The following is a 16,689-nucleotide window of genomic DNA, read 5'->3' on the forward strand; positions in this document are numbered from 1 at the left end:
TTATAATATTTTTTGTATTTATCTGGTGTTAGCTTCCTTTTTATTGTTTAGTTTTCCTGGTTCAGCTTTTTGCAGAATGCCTATTGTTTTGTTGTTTTTGTTGTTGTTGTTTTTTGGTTTTGTGTTTGTTTGTTTTTTGTTTTGTTTTTTTTAGTCTGTTCTCCAAGCATCTTTTATGTCGTTGCCCCTATGGGTTCTGTTCCATAGATTACAGTACCAATAATTTCAAATCTCACAGCTTTTGTTTGATGCACAGGCTACAGGATTATGTAATTTCAGGATGAGCCCATTACATCTAGAAAGTGCTGTTTGGCTTGCATTTCTAGAAATCTAATGATATTGAGCCTCCTCATTTTCACTTTTCTCTCTATTGTTACTACTGTATTTCATCCTACATAAATGTCTATGAAGACTTTAGCTGATTTTGTAGTTCTGATGCTTTTTTCAATTCACATTTTTGGTTTTATATCTGTTCAATTACACTAGTGACTATAAATGCCGAAAGTTCAATGGCTTAACCTAGTAAAAGTTTATTTTTATCTCAAACAGTCCAAAGGTAGCACTTCTGTTTGGAAGGACTGATGGGGCTGCACTCTTCCAATCAGTGATATGGAACACAGGCATTTTTTATTACAGCTTCACTCTCTTAAATGTGATGCCTGCCATCACTTTGTGGGTGAGTCTCTATTCCAGACATCTGGAAGCAAAAAGGTGAAAAGAAGTGTTAAGGGATGCGACATTGAAGGGTATACACTATTCTCATGATATTTTTATTGACTGAAATAGAGTCATATGGTCTTACCCTCATGCAGAGAGACTGGCATATAATTTAGCCATAAGTTCAGTAGGACAGGAACAGGAGAGTGATGATCAAATAACCATCTCTACCAGAGGAGAATGCTGGAAAGAAGTCACTTGGTATTTCATGCTGCCATAGACATACTAAAAAATTTTATATAGCTCTTTCTTACTTTAATATTTTTTTTTAAGATTGAGCCTAAGAATTGATAGGCAATTTAGTAAATCTTTGATGAATGAGCTAAAAGACAAAATAGATAATTGTTTATCTTATTGAAGCAATAATGGATGAAAAGGTGGCTGGATGGATCAGAAATGACAGGTAGATAAGGTAGGCAAATTAGTACAACTAATCATCTTATACTATAGCATATTCTTTTCTTAGTTTTCTTTTCACTAATAGTAAAGGATGAATGTGAGACTTTGGGTATAGACAAACATAAAAAAGAAAAGAAAAAATTCACTGGATTCTATTCCAACTTTAATTTCACCATTGCTCTGATTTTTTTCTTTCCTACATTTTTTTCTTATTCTGATTGAGAGAGATTTCCACATGCAATATGATAAAGTTAATAGGAAACAGCTTCCAAGTGTATATTTGGTTGGATTTAGGCAAAGCACTTTTCAAAATATAAATGTGAAATTGTCCATAAAATCGATGATGAAATTGTAAAGGTTTGTAAAAAGTTCAAAGAATTTATTCTGCTTTTATGTCATTTGTAATGAAGAAATAAACAGGAATGTGAACCAACTGCAAGAAGACCCCAAAAATGCTCCAATGTTAAACTTCATCCAGACTTTGGATAGCTGTGCTTTGAAGTTAATGCAGAATCTTTTTAAGGTTTTTAGTATTCCTGAGTGTGGTCCACAGACATGCCTGTTCAAATCCCCAGAATCTGTGAATATGTTATATCACATGTCAAAGAAGAACTAAGGCTGCTGATGAAATTAAGGTAGCTCTCAGCTGACCTTCAAATGGAGGGATTATCCTAGATTATCCAGATGGACCTGATGTAATCAAAAGGGTCCTTAAATGTGAAGAGAAAGGTAGGAATGTCAGTGTCACAGCGAAGGAATGTCAGAAAGACTCAAATGGTCACTGCTGACTTTGAAGATAGAGGAAAGGAGTTATGAGCGAAACAATACGGATAACCTCCAAAAGTCGGGGGAAGTGAAAAAATAAATTCTCCCTTAGAATTTCCAGAAAGGAGTGCAGCCATGCAGACACTTTGATTTTAGCCTACTAAGACTCATTTTGGCCTTCTAATCTCCATAACAACAACAAGATAATATTTTTATGTTGTTTTAAGCATAAAACACTTTTTTAAGCATAAATACTTTTATGTTGTTTTAAGCATATGTTGTTTCACAGCATATTGCTGTGAATGCAGCAATAGGAAACTAAAATACTCAGTAAACCGAAAGTTTTCTAGTCTATGAAATCTACATTTTTCCCAACTCCTGTAGAACTATGGAGCTGATCAACATGAGACCAGTAGTTTGAAACTCTAAAGGTGTATAATCGAATTGTCTGATCATAAGTGTTGTTTTATTTGCTATTGGTTCTGACCAATTAGATTACATTTCTGCCATAATTAGCAACAGGCGTTTATTGGGTCATTTGAAAAAAAAATCTGTTCATGTGAGATGCCAAGATAAATCTTGGTTAATGGTAAACCTGAATGGTCACACTGATGAGGTAGAGATAGCAAAAAAAACAAAAACAAAAACAAAAACAAAAAAACAAACAAACAAACAAAAAAACCTCACCCCAGAGGAAAAGATTCACTATATTTTATTCTAAAATAGCTCATTTTGAAATTCAGCTTAGAAGTAATTCTCATTTCTTAAAAACAATTTCACATTCATGTAAAATCTAAATTCATATGTATTAATTTATTTGTTTCCCTCTCAATTAAAAAAATGGTTTCTCTTCACTGAAAACATGTATTGCATTTTTATTAAGATAGGAAAGGAAGGGGGGCCCTGGGTGGCTCAGTCGGTTAAGTGTCCAACTTCGGCTCAGGTCATAATTTCACGTTTCATTGGTTCGAGCCCTGTGTTGGGCTCTGTGCTGACAGCTCACAGCCTTGAACCTGCTTCGGATTCTGTGTCTCCCTTTCTCTCTGCCCCTCTCCTGCTTGCACTCTGTCTCTCTCTCTCCCAAAAATAAATAATAAACATTAATAAAAAAAAATAGGAAAGGAAAATAAACCTGACTAGGGAAAAAAAAAAAAAAAAGGACAGTAGGTAAGGAAAAACATATTTTTGGACAGTTTCAATGAAAGTATGCAAAAAAATGAAGAAAATTATCTTATCAGACATAACATAAAAATGACTGTGACTTTTAAGTATCTCCCTAAATAAATGAAGTATTTTGCTCAGTAACTTAATCATGATCTAGGTTTTCATATTTAAGTAGCCAAGTAGGGGGTTGCTGGTTGGAAACATAAAATAGGCTGAAATATCACAATGGTATAAAGTACATTTCTGATAATTTTGCTAATTAAATTGTTACAAAAAAGTTGCAAAGCTCTGTCTGCCCCATGGGAAGGTTTATTGCTTTTCTGAAGTATTCCAACAAGAAACCAAACTATGAGCACTTATGAAACAACATAATGTGTAAGACCCAAAGTTAGATTAACCAAATTGTTTTGAAGAGGCATCAAATAATTGATCAGGAAGTAAAACTGTGATTATAGAATAAAATCACAGTTGAATTGTAGCAAATAATTGCAAAAATAATTAAAGTCACAAATCCTCCCAGTAACAATGTGAAACAATTCTCTTTAGTGCCCCACAGGGATGGAACTTGCTAGCTTTGATTGGGATTAAACCTGGAGGTAAAAGAAAAGGAAAATTGTGGTCTGGAAGAAATCATATTGAGAACATATCATCCAAAAGAAAAAAAAAAGTTCCTGAAAAGTGAATTTGGAAGTTAGGTAATTTCCATTTCAAAGGATGCAATTTATTATAGTTCCTTTAATGATTTTTAAAGGAGTCAACTGTAAGCTTGAGCTTTCATATGTAGACAGATTTCTAGCTCTCAGTTTATTTCTTCTTCTGCTGTGGTAAAATAGAGCCAGTGTTTTATATCTCTAACTGAAAGAATAGGAACTTAATTAAGGGGAAATTTTTGCTTTCAGAAGAATTATGGATATGATTCTTATAAGCACATGTTGACTCTGTAGGAGTAAAATAACTGTTCTTTTGCTTTTAGTACTTATATCACTCATCTACAATGCATTATAATACTCAATACTGGATGAAACCCTAGCAGTAGAATGAATGATTTCTGAAAATATTTCTTCCATCCTTTAAAAATTTAGTAATAAAAACACAACCCGAAACACACAAATATGATGCTTGTATTCTAGTTGGCCTTCATGTTAGCTACTCAGTCTTTCTTTTGATGTATATGTTATGATCTGAGTGTAAATATCTACTGAATCCATGATGTCTCAGGTTTAATAAATAGGATTGCTCAAGCAAAAGAGATACCGTAAAGAAAACCTTAAAAGATCATGATATAACCCCTCTCCCCGAATGTAAAGCACCTAGTAATGAGCAACAAACTAAACCTCAACTCTTAAAATTCCAGTGTTTTAAATCAAATTATTTTATTAATTCTACATTATTGAGCCCCTACTGTGTGTTTGGCCTTGTGTTGAACATTTTATACTTAAGGGATTTGCAATTACATAGTGATGAGAGTGCCTTCAAACAATGACACGCTAGAGTGAGACAAGGTAGTGTATGGTTGGTTACAAAAATGAATGCAATATATAAATTACTATATTTAGTGTTTTTTTAACTCCAAATTAATATATCATCTTTAGTACACTTTACTAATAAATTTCAAATAGTCATTTTAGAAAGCAGTTAGACAGTCTCAATCTGTCTAGATTTAATACTAATTCAGCATATACTATGTACAGACACTGAGTCATGAGATCAAACTAGTATGATGAACAAAGTGAGAAAACAGACATAGATTTAGCTCTTTCAGAGCTTATACAATGGTGGGAAATACATATAAAAAAATAGGCAGCTATAGTATGTGTGATAAGTAATAATGCTGTGAAGCAAGACAGAATTTCCAGCCTGAAGAGTCAAGACTGAAGCATGAATAGAAATTCACCAGATAGAGGGACTAGAAATGTTCTGATAGAGAATGTAGCGTATAGCAAATGTCCAATGTTGGAGAAACAGAAAGAAAGAGAGGGAAAGGCAGAGAGATGGCCTGCCTAATAAATGAGAGAAATTAATTATGGATATGATGGAACCCGAGCAGAAATATGAAAAGAAATCAGGGTGAAAGAAAAATCAGGAATTACATTATAACACAGACAGAAATTATGTCATAAGTAAAGCACACTTTTTTTTTTTTTTGTATCCATCCATCCAGAACAAAAGCATTTCTAAGTGGCTTATACCCTATGTGAAATTCATGTTCACAGAAAACAACATATTATTTTTTTTGAGACAGAGATAGTCCATTAGAAAAATACTGGAGGAACAATGGAGGGATGTTGTAATAAAGGCAGTGAGCATTGCCTTCTGGTCATATTTACTGAAAAATAAGAGCTCTTCGTGGAACAGCACAGAGTAGGGAGTCAGTCTTCAGAATGGGTACACCACCCCCCTTTTCCACACCTCACTTTTTATACTTATTTGTACAACAGGAGTTCCATACTTGTGACTATGAACAACTCACCATTTATAAGCTGCTTAGAGGTGTATTTGGTTTTAACCCCACACTGATACATTTATTTTTCAGCCATCATTTAAAAGTATTGAAATTATCATGAAAAAAAAATCTCATTTCCTAGTTTTCTGTAAGAAATCTGAAGTGCTGGCAACACTGGTCATCCATTTCTTTATGAAAGAGATTGGCTGGAGCAGGATAAGGGAAGCATGTGCAGGTAGGGCAAACAAACATTTAGTTTGCTGCAGTCCTCAACACTCTCATATACCCAGCCTCTGAAGAACTTTGAAACTTTAAATCAGAGCCTAACTTTTATGGCTGTTCACCTTATTCCTAAGTTATTTTAGGTTTGTACCTTGTCTCCTGTAGTGCTGCCTAGGTATCTTCTTGCACTCTGCTTGGAACCGTATTTAAAGTTTTGGCTATGTTTCTACTATTATTTTTGGATTTGAATTTGTAGGTTTTCTCTTCCCACACATTGCCCCAGTGGACAAACTATTGCCTTCACACAATCTATTACCATCTGTGGAATGCCAAGTAATAGCATTTCTCTGCTCAAAAGTCCCCAAGAGATGTCTGTTTTATTCAGAGTGAAAACCAAATCCCTACCACTGGTCCATAAGGATCACTGGTAACATTTCTAAACATATCGCCAACTGTGTCCTCATTTACTTTGTTCCCACCCATTATTCTACTTATTGTTCTTCAAACATGCCAGGTGAGATCCAAATTAAGAGCCTTTTCTCCAGCTTGAACAGTCTTCCCTCAGCTATTTTTGACCCCCATCTTGCTCTGTTCAGATCTGACTTTTTCAAAGGCTTACTTTGATTACCCGCTTTATAGAGCAACTAGTTCTCCCCACCCCCACTACTCACAAGTCTCCTAATTATGATCAACTTTTGTGGGGTTTTTTTTGCTGTATTGGTTATAGCACTTATTTCCAAACTGTATTCTTTGTAGGTATATTCTGTTTATTGTTTATCATCTGTCTGGCTTTCTAGAATACATGTGAAGGCGAAAATAGATGTCTTTTTTTGGTCATTGGTCTTCCCAAAGTACCTAGACCAGTGCCTAAATACTAGTTGAATAAATAAATGAATGAATGAATGAGTTACACCTGATAAATTAATGTGTGATATATGATAAAATGCAAGAATTTCAACACTCACTTAAGGTCTGGTCATAAGATCTCTTACATTTACTTTCAGAAGGAAGTTATTTTGGGAAGAACAATTATATTTATCATCATCATTAAAAAAGTGTTAGTGTATACATTCTCCAAAAATCTCATGTTTCAAATCTGGCAAAAGGAATATATTAATGCTCTGAGGCTTAGTGTGAAGATATAATGATCAAATGATTATAAGTGTTCTTTATATAATTGTTAGTTGTTACTAATGAAAATTAATAAAAATAATATAAGCTAGCATTTATTGACCATATACTGTGCATCAGGCACTGTAAGCATTTTGTAAATATTACCTTATTTAATCTCGCTGAATTCTTATAACCTCATGGTGCACAGTATATTACTATGCCTATATTTCATATGAGTAAACTAATATTTAAAGAAGATATTGGCAGAGCCACCACTTGAACTCATTTTTTTAAGTTTGTGTTTCAGAGAAAGTACGAGAGGGTAGAGCAGAGAAAGAGAGAGAATCGTGGCTGAAACCCATGACCTGCCCCAAAGTCAGATGCTTAACTGACTGAGCCAACTAGGTGCCCCTGAACTCAGATTTTTTTGAATCCAAATTATTTTATCCACTATTCTATTCTCATGTGTTATATTACACAATAATACTGTTATTTGTCTCTTACAGATCCAGGCTCAACTCTCTTTTTGTCTTTTCCCACATTCTTATTTCCCAATTATTGATGCAGATCTTCCTGAGATGATACAATGATAGACACTTGCGTACCAGCATTATATCGAGGAATCGCTAAATGGTGTTGAATTGGGTTAGAAGGTGCAGTAATAACCAAAGGGACAAATGTCTACCAGAGCAGAAAGGCTACATCAGAGAGCATTCAGTGGTTGGACAAATGTCAGATTATAGTATCTAGGTTGAAACAAAGGGAGCAAGGCAACAAAGAATAGAAAGAAAAAAAAGCGGGGGGGAGGTAGGGGAGAAAAGACTATTCTTGGAAATGAACATGTTTCCCTTCAACTACAGTTACTTCGTCTAAACTGACCCCATGGATTGCTAGTCCACTTTGCATAAAACATTCTTATTCTGTACTTACATATTTTAGTGGGAGAAAAGCAAATGAGAGATTGTCATCCACCCCAGATTCTTGGTGTTTGCATGATTTCCTCCTACTAGCAATGAGCTAGAATTGCTGTTCCCTCCACTCAGTAGCATAGTTATGTGCTAAAACAAAAAGACAAAAAGCAAAAAAATGCAATTTGGACAGTAGTAGTCCTCCAAACCCAGCATTTTTTTAGCCTATATTTCCCAAATGATATTCCAACAATCATGGTAATTTAGCATGTTATGTTCTTGATTCTGGTGGAGAGAAAGTGATTATGTAAAAAAAAAAAAAATAGGTATATTGTGCTGTTTGCTGTTTGATATTGCACTTCAGCAAAGGAACATCACCAGCTGACAGTAATCAGGAGAGGAAGAGCAATTAGGCAGAAATTGCCCAGAATGTGCCTGAGCTTAATGAAGGTAGAAAGGTGAAGATCGCTTGTGGTTTGGTCACCACACCGGGAGTTAGGATTACAAAATGTGCAACTTAGAAAGTAGGAGGTTTTAGTGAGCCCTGCATATTAAGTGATTACTTTTAAATCTAAAGAGAGATCACTTGTGACTCTGAAAAATGGGAGGCCAGTTCAAATATCAAGCATTCTTGCAAGTCATTCTCACTCATGAGAGTGATACATGAGTCAGTGGATTAAGTGACATAGAACGTAGAAGCAGGCTATGATCTTTAAGATGATGGCTACTTTCTTAAGGAAATATATTAAATGAGTTTAGAGGACTACGAATGGTGTATATAAAGCAAAATAACTCAGGAAGCAATCCATGGAATAGGGACATTGTTTAGGTGAAGAAGTGATTCAGCAAGATGAAAGTTTCCTTAAAAATTATTAAAACTGCATGAGAAAACATGATGTAGAAAGATAGGTGACCATAGCCCTTCGCTGCTCAAACGGAAGTTATAGATCAATCATCTCAGTTGCGGAATGAGGCGACATGGTGGATTGGAAGGAGTGTTTGGAAATCACAGGCCAAGATTTTCAGTACATTCGACCTTTGGTAACTATGAGACCTCAGGCATAGTATTTAAAATCCCCAACTTTTTGTTTTCTTATCTTTACAATGGGGATAATATACCAAACCCATAGCTCATTGAAGCGAGAAATAAATGAGATAATATTTAAACCAGCCAAGGCTGTGCCTGGCACATTGGAAGTGGTCAAAATGTTGGCTCTTCTTGTCATTCTCTTGGCTCATAAAATAATAAGTGATCTGCTGCTAACAGATTTATTCTTTTCAAATCAAGATAATAAAGTTCAAGTTAGAGGAAATAGGAAAATGTTGGAAAGACATAAAGTAAAAAAATGTATAATGCTTTGCCTGTTTGTTATAGAGCATTTAACTTTTTAATTTCTTCAAATAACCTCCTTTTGATTTTCAGCTTTTTAGATTATATAAAGTATTTTTATAGTTACATATTTTATACATATACACTTAATTTTTTCCAATAATGAAATAAAATCACACTGCTTCAATAAGCTTTAAATTAATTTCTTATAGGGGTGCCAGCATGGCTCAGTCAGTTAAGCCTCCAACTGTTGATTTCAGCTGAGGTCAGGATCTCATGGTTCCTGGGATCATGCCTCATGTTGGGCTATATGCTGACAGGGCAGAGGCTATTTGGGATTCTCTCTCTCCGTCTCTCTGCCTCTCCCCAGCTCGTGTGCACATGCATTCACTCTCTCTCTCAAAATAAATAAACTTAAGAAATTAATTTATTATAAACTCATTGCACTGAAATAGTTTTTCTTTACCTCCTGTTTTTATTTGCCTACCCCATTTTCTTCTTCTCTATAATGTGTTTAATCTCTATGATACGGTGATTTGTAATAAATACATATTTGTTTGGTCTTGGTCCCCTTTTCTAGCACAGAGCTCCTAAAACAGTTGGAATTTCCTAAGCACTTACAGGGATAAAGATGTCTTAATACTCATAATAAACCCTTATAATCATACCTGAGTTTATGCTAATGAGGTCATTTTTGGAAAGCACCTAAGGATGGGGTCTTGTCACCAGGAGAACCAACCATGTGACTGGAGAATTGTATCTTTCTGTCTCACCTCCCTGACCTCAGGGCAGAAGGGCTGGAAGTTAAACCGATTGCCCCCTGTCAATGATTTGATCAAGCATGTCTGTGTATTAAAGCCTCCATAAATAGCCAAAAGGACAAGACTTGGAAAGTTTCTGGGTTAGTGAACACACAGAAGATCAGGGACAGAGCCTTACTCAAATAGATTGGGAGCTCCACACTCCTTTTTCCATAACTTGCCGTCTGCATCTCTTCAATCTGGGTATTCCTAAGCAATACCCTTTTATAATAAATCAGAAATGTAGGAAGTAAAATGTTTCTGTGAGTTCTATAAGCTGTTCTAGCAAATTCATCAAACCCACACAGGGTATCCTTGGAACCTCTAATCAGTAGCCAGTAGGTCAGAAACACAGGTGACAATTTGGACTTGTGATGGGTATCTGCAGTATAGGAGGGAGGTCCAGTGGAACTGAACCCTTAACCTGTGGAATCTGATGCTGTCTCCAGGTAGAGCACTTCAGAAGTGAGTCAGATTGTAGGACACCAAGCTAGTGTCACCAATTTGCTTGGTGTGGGGGGAAAAAAAAACCCCACACATAAGAATGGGTGTGAGAATCAACCCTTCTCATCCTCTCTTCCCTTGACTCTTGGAGCATCACTGGCTTTACATTACTTATAACATTTTTATTTGTATAATCCCTGTAATGTTTACCTATTGTTTCTATTTCCCTTCATATGATACATGCAACAGAGTAGAAATTAAGAAATATTAGCCCTTATCATTGTTATTATCTTTACGTTTTCATTGTTAAATTTCTCTCTGTATCGGTTATCTATTGCTGCAAAACAAATCACCTCCAAACTTACTGGCTTAAAACAACAACTCCATGTTATCTCACAGTTTCTGTGAGTAAAGGAAGCCAGTTTATCATAACATGATGCCTCTGGCTCAAGTTCTCTCTTAAGGTTGCAATTCAGCCGTCATGTCACCTGAACTGTGGTCTCCTCTGAAGGTTCAACCAGGGTTAGGAGAAGTTTCTTCCAAATTTGCACGCGTGATTGTTGGCAAATCTCATTCCTTTCTTACCTGGGCCTCTTCACAAGGTTGCATCACAGCATGGCAATCGCCTTCCTTCAGGGCAAGAGTCCAAGAAAGAGCAAAAGTGGGCACCCAGGACAAAATTCATACTCTTTTCTAATCCATCCAGTCATACCTGCCATATTCTGTTTATAGAAAAGATTCAAGAAGTTCAGCTCTCTCTTCAGGAGACAGTATTACATAAAAGTGTGGATGTCAGTCAGAGGGCAGTAGTCATTAGGAGCTATCTTAGCGGCTGTCTCTAAAGTTTTCCTTTGATATTTACAAACTGCTTTCATTTAGGCCTTCAGTGTCCTTTTAAGTTCACCACACCTTAGGATTGAACTCTTAACCCTCTTTAAACCACCCTGTTCATGGGCGAAATGTTTACATTTTAGAAGTTGGGTCAGTTTGAGTATTTCTCCAGTGAGGAGAGAAGTTTCTATTACCTTCAGAATTAAATCTTAAAGCCCGAGGATGGAATTCAAGATCTTTGATAATCTATTCCATGCTTTTCCAGCTTCATGTCACTATCAGTGTCTGTTTTCTGCCTCAGAAATAGTCCTGGGGAGCAAGAATGAGCTCCGGAATTGATGCTGGCTCATGATACCTCTTTATATTTTCCTGTGTTCAAATTGAACAGTTAGAAATTCATAGGTTTTAAAAATCTTCATATTCTTTAGATAAAATCTTACCAGATAATCCCTCAACTCTTGACAAGTGAGTCTACTTTAAACATGTAAAAGTCACTTCCCTGGACACAGCTGCCATTTCATAAAGCCCAATAAAATCAAATCTTCAAAACAACAGATGTGACTTTTAAAATATCCTCGATAGGGCGCCTTGGGTGGCTCAGGTTCATGAGTTGGAGCCCCGCATCAGGCTTTCCACTCTCAGCACAGAGCCTGCTTAGAATCCTCTGTCTCTCTCTCTCTCTGCCCCTCCCCCACTTCTGCATGTGTATTCTCTTTCTCTGGCTCTCTCAAAAATAAATAAACATTAAAAAAAAATATCCTCCATATTTTCTCAAATTTCCTCCATTTCTTTCCTCACACAAAGTACTTCCTTTAATGTAATGATTGAGCATACATTATGCCCCAGGATCACTGCTTTTGACTAATTATAAAAAGAAACATTGAGGCACTGGCCCCACATCACACAACCAGTGAGTGATAGACCCAGAATGGCCGATCAAGTGATATACTCATGTTTCAGTTCCTCTCCACTATATGAGGCACTGCCTCTCCTATGTGGTTACAGTCTGCATGTTATAAAAAAACACGCCAGGATTTGGATAGATGCTTCATTTTTTTCTCCAACAGTTTTTTTTTTCTTTTTTCTTTAAATTAGAGTAGAAACACACACACAAAATCATGAGTATTCCAGTTTGATGACAACTATCTTCAATTATTTATTTTCAACTTTCCAATTGATAAGTTAGATTTTTTCTAATTTGACTTGTGGGGGGATTCATATATATTCCATTTGTTTCTTTATTGATAATGAGATGTCCCATTTTTGAAATATATTTAAAGAGTGATGTTTGAAACTATAAAGGTTCTGAAATTAACTATCATTTGAATAGTAGCATTCTGCATTTAACTATTAATTCAGCATGTAATATATTTTTAATGACATTTTTTTTTAAAATAGAGGCATTTAATCCTGCTCATGCCTGTACATGGAGAAGAAGCAGATTGAATAATGAATACATTTACTCTGTAAATTTTAAAATCTGTGGTGAGTAATCCCTATAACATATCTTCTCTCTCATAGAAGAGTCACAGAGGATCACAAATGTTTTCACTGGATGGTGGTATGCTTGAAGGTTGTCTGGTTTTTGTTTGTTTGTTTGTTTGTTTGTTTTTCAATTTGTCATTGTTTGCATTCTCCATCAGTATTTTAAGATAATGCTACTGGAAGGGGATTTCATTTGCCTGGACCAACATATGTCTTCCTTTCTAAACAGAACTGGAGAAATTCTTAAAAATGATCTATGCTTGTTCTTCCTGCTGAAAATAATGTCCTTTTGACAGTAGTCAGTAGTGTGAAGGTGTGAATGTGGGTGTGCATATGAATGACTAGAAGCAAAGCTATAGGTAAATCAGCATATGCTGATGCTTTTTTAATAAAAGAATGTGTGTGTGTGTGTGTGTGTGTGTGTGTGTGTGTGCGCGCGCGCGCGCGCGCTCGTGTTTTCCTTCAGAATAAGCCAGAGAAGAATTGCTATCAACATAAAGATGGTTAAAATGTAATGACATGCAGAGTTATCTCAGGGGGAGTACATACAGTCTTATCTGTCTATCTCCAGGGGAGTATATGTAAACTAAGCATAAATATATTTATGTGTGGCAGATTTTTAAAGCTAATTGTTAGTAAACCCTAGCTCCACAAAAAACCTCTAAGGGGCAATAAACTGCTCCAGTATTAAGAGCATTGTAAAATAAAATTTGGCTAGTGTATATAATGTATTCAAAGAGAATTGATGGAAAATATAGTACCAATAGCATGCAATATTTAGCTTGGTATGAAAATATTTTAAATATGAATTATAGGGCCAAAACCTTGGAACAAAAAATGTTCAACTAAGAATGAATATCATACAATAGCCATCTTTACTAGAGGGGAAAATGAAATTTTCCTTCATTTTGCCAATTGAAAAAAAATACAAGTATATGCATGTATGCTTTTAGGAATAATGAGGGCAAGATCTCATTTAGCTGAATATGATTAAAATTAATTTTAAATGTATTGGGTAAAGGATTTTCAGATACCCAGATAACATAATCTCCAATCTCATAAATACCAAAAAGACTATACCTACATTTTCATGGGTTGTAAGTCTTTTTGCTGGCAAAGGGCTGCTCAGCAAGAATAAAATGTAAGTACAAACCACATTTCAATTATTTTTTATTAAAATTTTTAAAAATTAAAGAATGCTAAATGTCACATTAAAAAAATATGTTGTACAAATAACCCAGTGAAGAAATGGGCTGAAAACATGAATAGACACTTCTCTAAAGAAGACATCCGGATGGCCAACAGGCACATGAAAAGATGTTCAACGTCGCTCCTCATCAGGGAAATACAAATCAAAACCACACTCAGATATCACCTCACGCCAGTCAGAGTGGCCAAAATGAACAAATCAGGAGACTACAGATGCTGGAGAGGATGTGGAGAAACGGGAACCCTCTTGCACTGTTGGTGGGAATGCAAATTGGTTCCGCCGCTCTGGAAAGCAGTGTGGAGGTTCCTCAGAAAATTAAAAATAGACCTACCCTATGACCCAGCAATAGCACTGCTAGGAATTTATCCAAGGGATACAGGAGTCCTGATGCATAGGGGCACTTGTACCCCAATGTTTATAGCAGCACTCTCAACAATAGCCAAATTATGGAAAGAGCCTAAATGTCCATCAACTGATGAATGGATAAAGAAATTGTGGTTTATATACACAATGGAGTACTACGTGGCAATGAGAAAAAATGAAATATGGCCTTTTGTAGCAACGTGGATGGAACTGGAGAGTGTGATGCTAAGTGAAATAAGCCATACAGAGAAAGACAGATACCATATGGTTTCACTCTTATGTGGATCCTGAGAAACATTAACAGAAACCCATGGGGGAGGGGAAGGAAAAAAAAAAAAAGAGGTTAGAGTGGGAGAGAGCCAAAGCATAAGAGACTGTTAAAAACTGAGAACAAACTGAGGGTTGATGGGGGGTGGGAGGGAGGGCAGGGTGGGTGATGGGTATTGAAGAGGGCACCTTTTGGGATGAGGACTGGGTGTTGTATGGAAACCAATTTGACAGTAAATTTCATATATTAAAAAATAAAAAAAATAAGTAAAATAAAATAAAAATAACTGCTAAAAAAAAAATATGTTGTAACCACAGAATTTATTGGATAATACACACAGGCCTCAGTAATGTATTTTCAAAATGATTGTTCAATATAGTTCATTAGATAGAGCATAGCATAGATTCATGGGAAATAAATCATGTTATGACTATTAAAATTAACTGAATTTGGATAGCAAGGCCTTTCTCATTTTTCCCTCCCAAACTTTTACAAGTCTGAATTTTATACAATCTTCTAAACTTCTAAAATGGGGACAATTTATTGTGGTTTTATGACTCATTGAATTTTTCTCTGTGTTTAAAACAAAGCCCCCTGCACTTGAAGACTGAAGTTCAGATGACTCCTAATTGTAATAGCTTATAGTAATACGTTGTTTAAATAAATGTTGTCAGACGTACAGTTGGAAATAAAATTAATGGAGTGACGACAACAACAACAAAAAGTCGAGTTGTTTTGTAGGAAGTCCTTTGCTAAATGGTTCAGGGGTAGAATATGAACTTTAATGAGTGTAAATGTCAAGTCGTGCATGTGCGGGGAAAGCACCAAGCTAAGTTCAATTTAAATGGCAGTGAATTAGTTAACAGGGGTGAAGAGATAAGGACAAATAACTAGATCCGACATCTGAATTTTCATTGCATTATACAGGAACCAAGAAAGCTAATAAGAGGCTGACTTTTACCAAGACCAATTTATCCCAAGGATGTTGTGCTCCCTTGTTTCATGGGAATTAGACCAAATCTGGGATATATAGTAAAGTTTTGCTGCTTCATTTTTTCAGAAATATACAATAAAGTTTAAAAGTTTTTTATAGACACATTTACTGAGTTTTGCATATAACAACATCATTATTTCTCAAAAAAAAAAATGCCAATAACTGTTAAGTATTTAACTAGTCTTTAAAATTGAGTTAAGACAGGAGTGCCTGGGTGGCTCAGTCAATTAAGCGTCCAACTTCAGCTCAGGTTCCTTCAGCTTAGGAACCACAACCATGGTTCATGAGTTCAAGCCCCACGTCGGGCTTCATGCTGACAGCTCAGAGCCTGGATCCTGCTTCCAATTTTATGTCTCCGGCTCTCTCTGCCTCTCTCTCTCTCTCTCTCCCTCTCTCTCTCTCTCAAAACTAAACATCAGAAAAAAAAATTTAAGATAAAAAAGTGCTAAAAAAGTTTTATTAAAAACTTTATTAAAAAGATTCCTAAAAACACAGAGTTGAGAGGTGTTAATAGTTGGTGATAATAGTTGAGAGGTGTTTAACTTCAGGTTCATATAGGCTGATTTGGAATGTTGCATGTATACCTTTTGGTCAAATAAAAGCAAAAATTGGTGTCTTACAATGTGCCTATAACACTGATAATCTATCCAAAATGTATTACTCTTTATGTGTACTAAGCTAATTGATAAAGTACTAAAATACTCTTTTGTTGATACTCTTTCTTGTTTTGTATCTTCTATAGTATGAACACATGAATCTTGTTTTTATCCAGTTCACTGTTCTTTCTCAGACTTCTACAACAGTGCGTGACACAGCTGCTCAGTAACTATTTGTTGAATGAATGATGGATGATTGAATAAATGAATGAATCCCTGCTTCCATATTGCCCAGGTATTAATAAATACTCTAGATTTTTAAAAATATGAACATGGCAGGCTTACTATAAAAATTATTAACAATTTATAGGAAATGAGCTAAGAGAATAAACAAGTACACTAAAGAAAACTCTAGGGCTGAAGGAGAGTAGTAGTCAAAGAAGGAACAAATGTTTGGGAAATGAATCTTCTTCAAATTTTCGATTCAGACTTATTGGAGAGAGGGTGGTTGTAGCTCATTTATTGCAGGGGAAGTTGACTGAATTGTCCCAAAGCAGAGTTGGTCAGTAGTCCATGGGCAGAGGCTGGCTGGGATCCAGAAAAATGCTCTGGAGAGCCACCTGCTGGAGGTGCTAGC

Source organism: Panthera pardus, unplaced genomic scaffold, assembly GCF_024362965.1.
Source record: "Panthera pardus isolate Hobbes unplaced genomic scaffold, ASM2436296v1 HiC_scaffold_2, whole genome shotgun sequence".
Lineage (NCBI taxonomy): Eukaryota > Metazoa > Chordata > Mammalia > Carnivora > Felidae > Panthera > Panthera pardus.